The following is a 13,057-nucleotide window of genomic DNA, read 5'->3' on the forward strand; positions in this document are numbered from 1 at the left end:
ATAGGAACCCCCTTTTTGGTGTCCCTGACTATTCTCTTGGTTTTGAGTTTGAGTACCACCGAAACCATCTGAGTTCCTTTGAGACATAGCAGCTACCACCGCGGCATTGACAGTTGCCTGGAACATCACAGGGTCAAATTCAGGAGGAGGTGGTGGTGGAGGGTTGTTGGTGTTCTTCGATCTGGGTCTCTTTCTAGGAGGCATCTTGATCTAAAAAGATCAGGAAAGAGAGGATCATAAGTCCTCTGAATTGAATCAAGAGATATGGAACACGGGATATCTCATCAAGACGGATATAGCATCTTATTAAGCGATAAAGCAGGAAAGAGTTATCAAGGCAGAAAATTTTATCGCTAGAGGAATGATCAAGGACCAACGCGTATACAAGGATTTTCTACAAAAGGATTGAATCGAGAAATACTCCCATAGTATTTCATGATTCACTGCAACGACGACTCGTTGTTTGGGGTATTGGGTAAGTTTTAGGTATGCTACGTACCACAGCCACACCCAAGCACATGTTGGCCGTGTCTCGAATGAATATAGTTGGCCAGGCTATATTGATCCTAGACACGACTACATAACTGCCCAGGTTTAACCGCAGCGTACAACACCCATTTACTTATGTTTTGTTCTACTTGTAGTTACGGATCTCGACGGCTCGGTATACTTGTATACTTTTGAAAATACTTATAGTTTGAAGGATACTTTTAGTTTAGAGCACTTAGGCCCTTTAATGTTTATAGTTTTATACCATGTAAGGTTTGGTATACTCCGTTCACTATAAACAAGGGCTCTGATACCAATCTGTCACACCCCGAAAACCAAAGGCGGAAACATTTCCGGGGTTGACTCGACGTTGAGTATCAAATCCAATGTACATAGTAATCACAGTAAACAACCATTACATTACCTATATTTGAAAGTTTACATTTGTTTCAAAAGTAAATTGTACAAGTGTTATACATATATCATATGAACAAAAGTAGAGACGAGTCTTCTGAGCACTCCGTCTTCACAAAAAGATATCGCCGGGTACCTATCTAATGTGGACCTGAGAATACAAGCGGTTTGAAAATCAGCATAAAGCTGGTGAGTTCATAAGATGTTTGTTTTCTGAAAATGTACCAGTTTCCTTTAGTTTTCTGAAAAGGTTTGTTAGCCAAGAAAATCCCATATTTTCTTATGTAAAACAGTTTAGTTATCCTTCATTACAGTTCAATTACGCATTACACATTACCCCAGGAAAATCCCATATTTTCCTAATTACAAGACCGATTTAATATCACATAGTTTAGTTTATTACACAAAACTATATATTGAGAATCTTGGGATATCTATCCCGAATTAAATATAAAATACTTTAATATACGTGAACTGTAGATAGAAAGTAGTTTGAAAACCCTTGGGATTAACATCCCGTACTACGTATAGATTTAATACCATGGGACTATCAACACGGACTAGATACAAGATAGTTTGATATACTTGAAAATATAGACTGAAAACCATGGGACTACCATCCCGGACTAGATACAAAATAGTTTGTTGAAAACCATGGGATTACTATCCCGAACTAGATTTAAGATAGTTTGATAAAACCATGGGATTACTATCCCGAACTAAATATAAGATAGTTTATAAAACCATGGGATCACTATCCCGAACTAGATATAGATTCTAACCATAGGAATAATATCTTGCAATAGATATGAACCCTATAGACCAAAAACCATGGGATTACAATCCCGTACTAGATATATCTCCAAAACCAAAGTCGTGAATAACTTTATATTAATACGTATTGTGAGTCGAGTAACCATGCTGATACGACAACGAGACCTCCTTGACGCTTGTCAGACGTCGGACGATATCCAAAATTTGTCACCCCAGGCGTGCCCGCCTAACTGTAGCTAGCAGTTAAGGTGTGGGATTGTCAGTCTCGAATAGATCTATTCACAAATTCCTCGCTCTCCCTCCAGGAGACTCTGGTTACACTTCCGGGGAGGATTTACTGATCATCCATAAAGGGTAGTGACTAACTCACAAACTAGTACTAAACTATTCACAGGGTTCTCATACGATATCAAACATACAAAAGATTATGAAACATAATACAGTGAATATAGATACATATAATGAAACTATCTGGCAATACATTCAAATGATACGGAGATAAACTGAATCAGACATAGTTTATCTAATAACTTTATACACATATCAGTACATGATAAAATGAGAAGTAAAGAACCCCAAATTATTCCCATAATAATTTGATTAGTTTGGTTATTTTCTTAACTAAAATGCATTTAGTTGTAGTTGATAAATCATCCCTTATGCTCAGCATAATACATAAGGGGTTAAAGTGTTTATAAGTTTGCCAGATATTATTTGAAACATATCAATGTTATAATTCGAAAACAGTTATAGTTTGTTTGTATTCCCCCCTTGAAAACATTGAAAAACACGGAAAAAGCGTAGGGGTATCAACTCACCGGACGAGAAACGTGACGATTTAGGATGCTAAACGTTGGTTCAGGGCTTTCAAACGCACGAGGTTCCTAAGTATAATGCAAAGATACACATTTGTATCTAATTAGGACTTAGATTATTTAATTGTTAGGGATAAACACTTTTAGTCGCGAAAACACCCCATTATAAGTGTTTGGAGGGACCCGGGTGGCGTTTAAAGTCACATAAGGCTTGGATATGGAGTTTACTCTTCAAGAGTAAACTCATAGAGGAGATTTTGGCCCTAATGACCCCCTCCCCATGAGTTTACGGCCGTAAACTCATGGTGGGGTGTTTTATGGTGCAAAATGGCCTTATTTTACTTGGGAAAATTTGTTAGAATCAATTCTAGGGCCTTGGAATAGATTAAACATATTTAAGGACTATTTATTGGAGTTTACGGCTGTAAACATGGATTTTATGGCCGTAAAATCCCCCCTTACATCAAATCCTTAATGTTTTGGTCCCTTACTCAATCACATGTGATTCTAATGATTTTTCCTAGCCTTGTATGGATTTTTAAGGGACTTTTGGCCTAGATTTTGGAGTTTACGGCCCATGAACACCCTCATGGCCGTGAACTCCTTAGATGGGGAAAATAATATGTTTTAAGGTCTAAAACTTGTTTGTATACACTTCTAGAATTTACCCCAAGGCTCATAGTGTGTTTAAATGGCATTTTAACACTTTTAAAGGAGTTTACTCCCTAATATGAAGGGTTTACAGCCCAAGCATAAGTCTTGGCCGTAAACTCTCAATTGTCCCTCAAATTTTATGTTTAAGGCCCTTAAACCATTTTTAGTTGGTTCTATGATTTATTCCAAGGCTTTTGGTTAAGGTATATGGCTTCCTAACATGTTGAAAATGAGTTTACACTCATATTTGAGGGGTTTACGGCCCAAGCATGTGCCTTGGCAGTAAACTCCTTCGAATCCCTCAAAATCCATGTCTAAAGTGTTCTAAGTCCATTCCATGAAGTCATTAAGCCATATCTAAGTCCCAAAATTGTTTAGGAGGGGTTTAAAGGCATAACAACCCTCTTATTATGAGTTTACGGCCCAAGCATGCTCCTTGGCCGTAAACTCATGTTTGAGGTCCAAAATCAAAGTTTAAGTTCGGATTTGAAGGCTAATGAGGCTGTACAACAAGTTGGGGAAGGTACCTTGGTGATTGGAAGCCCTAAATTTAAGATTTTGGACCCTTAAACTTGAATTTAGGAGAAAGGTTAGACAGAGAGTGGTGAGAGTGTGACAATAGTCAAATTCGGGTCAAGTCAAAGTCGGACAAAGTCAACGAGTCAAACCGGTCAACTCAATTAAACCTTGTATAATAGGGTTTGCATTATGTAATTTCTGTATAACTCACTATCTTAATGAGAAAACATCACTTGGAAAGTTCGTGTGTTTAAATTTCTTTAACCTTAGTGCTAAACAATGAACAAGAACCATAAAACAATGTTGCATACTCATAGGGAGTATGTAAGATCCTAAAACATGGCATAACGGGGCTTACGGACCTTGCATTGCGAAGCCGGACACTCACATTCGTCACACACGAAACCGCTCTCAATCGTTTTCACTCTATCTCTTCTTATCGAGAATCTCTCCCAAATCTCTCTAAGAAAGTGAAATCTCTCCCAAATATCTCTTTGTATGTGAAATCTCTCCAAGAATGTCAAATCTCTCCCAAATCTCTCTAAGAAAGTGAAATCTCTCCTAAATATCTCTCTGTATGTGAAATCTCTCCAAGAATGTCAAATCTCTCCCAAATCTCTCTAAGAATATGAAATCTCTCCCAAATATCTCTCTGTATGTGAAATCTCTCCAAGAATGTCAAATCTCTCCCAAATCTCTCTAAGAATGTGAAATCTCTCCCAAATATCTCTTTGTATGTGAAATCTCTCCAAGTATGTCAAATCTCTCCCAAATCTCTCTAAGTATGTGAAATCTCTCCCAAATCTCTCTCTGAATGAGAAATCTCTCCAAGAATGTCAAATCTCTCCCAAATCTCTCTAAGAATGTGAAATCTCTCCCAAATCTCTCTAAGAATGTGAAATCTCTCCCAAATACCTCTTTATATGTGAAATCTCTCCAAGTATGTCAAATCTCTCCCAAATCTCTCTAAGTATGTGAAATCTCTCCCAAATCTCTCTCTGAATGAGAAATCTCTCCAAGAATGTCAAATCTCTCCCAAATCTCTCTAAGAATGTCAAATCTCTCCCAAATCTCTCTAAGAATGTGAAATCTCTCCCAAATATCACTTTCTATGTGAAATCTCTCCAAGTATGTCAAATCTCTCCCAAATCTCTCTGAGTATGTGGAATCTCTCTCAAATCTCTCTCGAAATCTCTCCCAACTTTCTATAATCACTCGGGGCATCCCGACTCTCGAATTTGGCAAAAACAGCCCAAAAACGGAAGTCTAAGCGAAAAACGGACTTAAGGAACCGAAACCCCTCTTAGGAACCGAAAGTCCCCTTAGGAACCGAACCCTCCTGATGAAGAAGAACCGAACCGAACCCTCCTGATGAAGAAGAACCGAACCGAACCTTCGGACGGACCCCTCGCCCTTCGCTTCTCGCTTCTGGCTCGCGCCTTTCGCTTCCGATTCAGCACCAGCAAGGACCGAACCTCGGCCTAGGGACCGAACCTCGGCCTAGGACCGAGAGGTCTCGCTGGGAATGCTTTTTCTCCCGGTTTTCGACTAAATTCGCATTTTAGGCCCGTTTTTAATTGTTTTAACATGGGATTTTCACCCAAAACTTTATTTTAACATATAAGGACCCTTAACTATTAATTAATCACATTTTTAAGGATAAAACCTTATCCAAAAGAGAGTGGGTGAAGTACAAAGGTAGAGTGTTGACTTTACATATTTCTATAACACAAACAACCACTCCCATACCCACTCCATATCACTATTCACCACCAGCCCATCCCTAGTCACTTCATAGGTCCTTTCTCACTATTTTCAACTATTCCCACGTTCTTAGGGCTGGGACATCCATCCTCTCTCCTCACACTTTAATCATTCTCTCATTTTTACCAAGAATCACACTCCAAACTCTCTCATCTTTTTCTCTCTAATTCGAGAATTTCAAGGCATACTCCAAGACTCTTCTCCTACAATTAGTAAGTATCATCATCTTTCTTATGATTATTACACATCCTCCTACTCAAAATCATAGATTGCTTACACAAACATCATCACATTCTTGTTAGATCTTCGAATCTTCAAGTGATTCTTCAAGTGTTCTTGGGTTGAACACTTCTCTTCTTCAATACTTACCTACTGAAATCACTCAAGGTGAGTTCATACCCCTACATTTTCATGTTTTCTCAAGTATTTAGGGGGGGGGGGGGGGAATACAAGTTAAAACACCAAGAACATAACTAAACTTTTCTAACAGCCTTCATCAGAAAAGTTCAACTCCATTCACGGACTGTTTTGGACTACTTAAACATTTTAGTTTTCAAAACTGTTTTAAGTGCATGTAGTTCCACGTCTTAGCTTTAAAATGAATACTTGCACATCTCCATACGATTTTTCTACAATTTATGGTGATTTTTACAAAACTGCCTATCATTTCAAACATCAATCCGGACCAGTCTGAGATTATAGACTTTTTCACACAAGTAAGAGGTCATTAAAAATTATAATAAAAATTATGAACAAACTAGACTCATTTTCCAAACTGTCAGAAGTTACAGAACTTGATTTGGACATTTTATGATTTTTCTACAACTTTTCTAATAACAGTTACAGAAAATGTTAGAATCAGAAAAGCACTAGCAATTTCATTTCACTTTGTAACATGTCGAGCAAGGTGTATATTATTATGTGTTTTTGTGTTATTGCAATATATGACATTCTTGTGTTAGTATCTAGATATACACCAGTTAAAAAATGGAGTTTTACTAAATAAAGCATAGATTAAACAAAGTGTTATTATTGAAGTATACCCATTACACACAAACATTTTATTAAACTATGTTAAGTATAGTTTACGTACTTTGCTATTACTACCCTTGTTTTGATAAACTATAATAGGTATAGTTTATGATACATTTCCAAATGCATACATTTCAGAAGAGTACATTTATACAAAAGGGAAACTTTCATTATGTTAAGTGTAAATTCGTTAATAACTTTGTGAGACATTCGCTTCGTATAAATCACAAGTCCTGTATTGTAACCAGAGTCTCCTGGAGGGAGAGCGTGATAGTTGTATATAGATCTATATTGGGCTTGACAAACCCACATCAGAGCTGCTTGCAACAGCTAGATCGGCAGGTCCGTGGTGACAAGTGTCATTTCAGTTCTACGACGCCCGAAGAACGTCGTTTTCAGGCCACCTAGGTCATAGTATGGTTATAATAACTCACGGAAAGTATTAACAAACTTAAGAATTTACAAGAATTTCACTAATATCATACGCGTTTATATTGTAATAAACTCATGTTATTCTCTGTAAATAAGGAAGATTACTCATACGTTTCAGTCTTTGGATACAAGACTACAGTATTCATTTTAAGGAAAATAACGGATTTTTTTGGAACAACTATACAATTACGAGACAAGCTTTTTCATAATTATATACAAAAACTTATGAACTCACCAACCATTGTGTTGACACTTTTTCAAACTACTTGTATTCTCAGGAAATCGCTAAACAGGTAACAAAGTACTTTTGAGGATGGGACGTTGAGGCGTCAAACCTATCATATTTTGTCAACATATTGTAATTGATTTTGAAACATGTAATTCATACAATGATGTAACTCTTTCAATTATATATATGTTGGTTGTGTTTACTTTCATCACTATTGCCATTGTTGTTATGATACTACACATGAAGTCCTCCACCCCCGGACGTTTCCACCATCCTTGGTTTGGGGGTATGACAGATTGGTATGAGAGCACGGTTTATAGTGAATTAAGTATATCGAACAACATAGGATATACAAACTATAAACACATTTGGGACTGAGAGTCTCTGATTTTAAAACATTCTAACGGGTCATACTTTCAGAAAACGAATAGTTCTTGTTTAAAAGTATACCTACATGCATTACATACTCGCGTGGTGTCATAACTAGAAGAACATAAACTAAAAGAAGAGGAGTTGAACGCTACGAGTATGCCTTGGTACGAGTAATCAGTTCTGGGAAGGATATAGCCTGATCAACTATATCTGTCCAAGAGGTGACTTACTCTTATCGGGGGATAGTCGTAGGGGGCAACAAATCTAATAGCCTAACTTCACCCTACAAAGAATGCTATAAGAACCAAATCTAAACATTTAAAATACTATAGGAGTATTTGTATGTTGCTATATCGCAATATTATTAATATCTACCGCTATCTGCTTCTTACACCTCTATTCTCGCGCAGACGACATGGTAGGATTTCACCTACCAGGAGACCCATACTTTCCCAACCAGGGAAATGCCGGCTGGATTGAGGAAGAGCCAGAAGAGCTGATTGAAGAGGATCCCGAAGAGGATCCCGAAGAAGAACCCGAAGAAGAAGAAGAGGAGGTAGACGAAGAAGATGAAGAAGAAGAAGAAAAAGAAGAAGAGGAAGACGACGAGGTGGAAATGGATGAGGATAAAGGTGAAGAAGAGCCAGAGGAGGAAGTCTTCAACCCTCCTTACATCGCGAGGGTACCTGCAAACCGCTGGGGGCACAACGGGCCTGAGCCCCGTTGGTCAACCATGATCGAGAAGTGGAGCCGGCAACAACGCCAGAGGTCACCCTATGGCGACCAACGAGGTTACTATGACCTCAATCACGGGGGACCGGCTGACAAAGCTCTCCCCTTTATGACCCAGCACATCACGAACTTGGGGAACCAGAGTAGGGAAATGGCAGACCAGGTTCGAAATCTCAGCGCTATTACGGCAGCCACCGATGCACGCTCCCGGGATTTGGAGAGGGACTTCTATCCAGTGGACCAACTCATCGAGGACCTTACCGCTGCTCGAGCGGAGGTAAGGGAGTACCAGGAGAGGCACGCAGCTCTCGAGGAGAGAGTGATCGCGGCCAAACACATGACTCTGCTCGGGTCAACACTATTAAATTCATAAGTTTAATTGCATAAACTTTTCGATGAATTACATTCTAAATTAGTAAACTCGGATAAAATACAATTGAGATGAAACAAGTAACACTCGACTCATTATCACCATTGAAGTCTTACCGACAAGTCTTTTCTTTTACTTTTTTTTTTGTGTCAGAACCATGCCACCAAGGAAAAGACCAAGACCTTCCGGAAACTCAGCACCACCCCCTCCGCCACCACCTCCGAAGTTTATCCTGTGATGTTTCATGCTGCAGTAACAGCAGTCGTGGCGGCAGCAATGTCGCAAATGGGTACAAATGGTTCCGGCGGTTCCGGATCCGGGAATACTAACTCGAATCAGGGGGACAGCACAGGGCGTACTAAGGATTGTTCTTACAAGGACTTCACGAAAGGCAAACCCGATCTTTTCGACGGAAGCGGGGGCGTCATAGCGCTGATGCAATGGTTCGAAAGGACCGAAGCAGTCTTCGAAATCTGTGCTTGTCCCGAAGCGAGCAAAGTCAAGTATGCGGCATTCACTTTCACAAGAAAAGCTCTTACTTGGTGGAATGGCCGAGTTAAGTCACTTACTCCTGCAGTGGCTAACTCCATAGGCTGGGAAAACTTAAAAGCGTTGATGTTAAAGGAGTATTGCCCGAGGGGAGAAATACAAAAACTCGAAGAAGAACTCTGGAATCTCAAGATGTCGGGGACGGATCTCGAAGCTTATACTGCCCGATTCAATGACCTAGCACTCCTCTGTCCTGCAATGGTTACTCCGGAGGAGAAAAAGGTAGAACGATACCTTTGGGGGCTATCATCCCAGATTCATGATAGTGTTCTGGCCTCGAAACCTACTACCTTTGAAAGTGCCAAGGAATAGGCACAGCAACTTATCGATCACAGGGCCAGCCGTGGCATCATGGTCGCCACCACCGACCAAACAAAAGGAGGGAACAACAAGAGAAAGTTCTGGAACAGTAAAAAGAAACAACCGGCGCAGGACCCCACAAAGAAGCAACAGACTGTTGATGTCCGTGCAGCCACTACTGCTACCGCTCCAGCGCCACCAAAGCAATATGCTGGAAATCTCCCCAAGTGCAACAAGTGCAACTACCACCACAAGGGTGCTTGTCGGGAAATGCACTGCAAAAACTGCGACAAGAAAGGGCATACCGCTCGTTTCTGTAAAGCGCCAGCACGACCGAACAACCAAGTTGCCAATGCGGGGGCAACCCAAACCTGCTATGAATATGGTGAAGCAGGACACTTCAGGAGAAACTGCCCCAAGGCACAAGCTCCTAATGTTGGTGGTGTAGGGAGAGTCCTGACGATGGGACACGGAGAAGCAGTGAAGGACCCCTCGGTGGTTTCTGGTACGTTTCTCCTCAATAACACATATGCATGCGTACTATTTGATAGTGGAGCAGGGAGGAGTTTTGTGAGCCATGAATTCAAACAATTACTAAAACAAACCCCTCATTCATTAAAAGATACATACGTAGTAGAAATGGCTAATGGGAAAGAAGAGCACACTAATGATATATACTCAGGGTGTACCCTCACTCTAGACAACCATTCGTTTAAAGTAGACCTGATGCCGGTCACAATAAAATGCTTTGACATAATCATCGGTATGGATTGGTTAAGTTCCCACCGTGCCGACATTCTATGTTACGAAAGGGCCGTTCGCCTTAATCTGCCAAATGGCGAAACCCTCTTCATCTATGGCGACAAACCCAATTCAAATTTGCAAATCATCTCTTGCGTCAAGGCCCAAAAGTATCTCCGAAAGGAATAGCACATATTTCTAGCCCACGTAGTAGATACGAAACAAGAGGTGAGGGATATCAACGACATTCCCGAAGTGTGCAACTACCCCGATGTATTCCCCGAAGATCTTCCAAGTGTACCCCTCGCACGACAAGTTGAATTCCGGATCGACTTAATCCCAGGAGCTACCCCCGTCGCCAAGGCTCCATACCGCTTAGCACCGGCAGAAATGCAAGAACTTTCCAGCCAGTTAAATGAACTGTTGAGCAAAGGATTCATCAGGCCAAGCTTCTCACCCTGGGGAGCACCGGTCCTGTTTGTAAAGAAGAAGGAAGGATCTTTTCACATGTGCATAGACAACCGGGAGCTAAACAAACTCACTATCAAGAACCGATATCCCCTACCCCGAATCGATGACCTCTTCGACCAACTCCAAGGAGCAAGCTACTTTTCAAAAATCGACCTGAGGTCGGGTTATCATCAACTACGAGTTCAAGAAGAGGATATTCCCAAGACTGCGTTCAGAACTCGCTACGGGCACTATGAGTTTGTGGTAATGCCCTTCGGATTAACGAACGCACCGGCGGTATTTATGGACTTGATGAATCGAGTGTGTCGACCCTACTTAGACAAATTCGTGATTGTATTCATCGACGATATTTTAATCTACTCCCGAAGCGAGGAAGAGCACCATCAACATCTCCGGCTAATCTTGGAAATACTGAGGGCTGAGAAGCTTTACGCCAAATTCTCTAAGTGCGAATTCTGGATCAGAGAAGTGAATTTTCTTGGCCATGTGGTTAGCGAGAAGGGGATACACGTGGATCCCTCTAAAATCAAAGCTATCAAAAACTAGTCAGCACCTACAACGCCGACGGAAATTCGACAATTTTTAGGGCTCGCCGGCTACTACCGAAGATTCATACAAAACTTCTCCAAGATCGCCAAACCACTCACCACCATGACTCAAAAAGGCGTGATGTTCAACTGGGAAGATAAACAAGAAGCCGCCTTCCAGACATTAAAACAAGCCCTATGCAGCGCACCAGTTTTGAAGGAACTGATGACTTCGTGGTATATTGCGATGCTTCAAATCAAGGCCTCGGATGCGTGCTCATGCAGAGAGGGAAAGTCATCGCCTACGCGTCAAGGCAACTTAAGACACACGAAGTTAATTGCACTACCCATGACCTTGAACTGGGGGCGGTAGTGTTCGCCTTAAAGATCTGGAGACACTACCTCTACGGCACAAAATGCACCATCTTCACCGATCACAAAAGTCTTCAACATATCCTCAATCAAAAAGAGCTCAACATGCGGCAACGGAGATGGGTTGAACTGCTAAACGACTATGAGTGCGAAATTCGCTACCACCTGGGTAAGGCCAATGTAGTGGCTGATGCCCTAAGCAGGAAGGAATACTCGGGCCGCCGAGTAAGATCCTTAACCATGACCATCCATTCCCATCTGACCACGCAAATCAGGGAAGCCCAACTAGAAGCCTTGAAACCAGAGAATGTGGCAGGTGAGGCATTAAGGGGAATGGATAAGAACATAGAAGTCAAGGATGACGGAAGTCGTTATCTCAGTAACCGAATCTGGACACCAAAGTTCGGTGGGATCCGAGACGTGGTCATGAATGAAGCACACAAGACGCGATACTCCATCCATCCAGGGTCAGACAAGATGCATCTAGACCTCAAAAAGTTATACTGGTGGCCGAATATGAAAGTCGAGATTGCTACTTATGTGGGCAAGTGTCTGACTTGCGCCAAGGTCAAGGTGGAATACCAAAAACCCTCAGGACTACTACAACAGCCTGATATACCGGAATGGAAGTGGGAATGGATAACCATGGACTTCATAACCAAGCTGCCTAAGACTTCAGGCGGGTTTGACACTATATGGGTAATCGTAGACAGATTGACCAAGTCTGCGCACTTCTTGCCAGTAAAGGAAACTGACAAGATGGAGAAGTTAACCAGGACATACATCAAGGAGATTGTGCGACTGCATGGTGTACCAATATCCATTATCTCCGACCGAGATAGTAGATTCACTTCGCGATTTTGGCAGTCCCTGCAGAAATCCTTGGGAACTAGGCTAGACATGAGTACGGCCTACCATCCACAAACCGACGGGCAAAGCGAGCGCACTATACAAACATTAGAAGACATGTTGAGAGCCTGTGTGATAGATTTTGGTAAAGCATGGGATACCCATTTGCCGCTGATTGAATTCTCCTACAATAACAGCTATCACACTAGCATTAAAGTCGCTCCATTCGAAGCTCTGTACGGTCGTAAGTGCAGATCACCCCTGTGTTGGGCCGAAGTGGGGGATACTCAGCTAGCTAGGGGGCAAGTCCCTAATAGCACCCTTACTGGTCCTGAAATCATAATGGAGACCACAGAAAAGATTGTTCAAATTCGGGAAAGAATGAAGGCGTCTCGTGATCGACAAAAGAGTTACGCAGACAAGCGACGCAAACCCTTAGAATTCCAGGTCAGAGATCGAGTATTACTAAAAGTTTCCCCTTGGAAAGGAATGATACGTTTCGGTAAACGTGGGAAACTAAACCCGAGGTACATCGGACCGTTCGAAATCCTCGCCAGGATTGGTCCTGTGGCGTACAAACTCCGATTACCTCAAGAACTTAATAACATACACCCCACATTTCATGTATCCAACTTAAAGAAGTGCCTGTCTG

Source organism: Lactuca serriola, chromosome 3 (genome assembly GCF_051521515.1).
Source record: "Lactuca serriola cultivar US96UC23 chromosome 3, Lser_US96UC23_V15, whole genome shotgun sequence".
Lineage (NCBI taxonomy): Eukaryota > Viridiplantae > Streptophyta > Magnoliopsida > Asterales > Asteraceae > Lactuca > Lactuca serriola.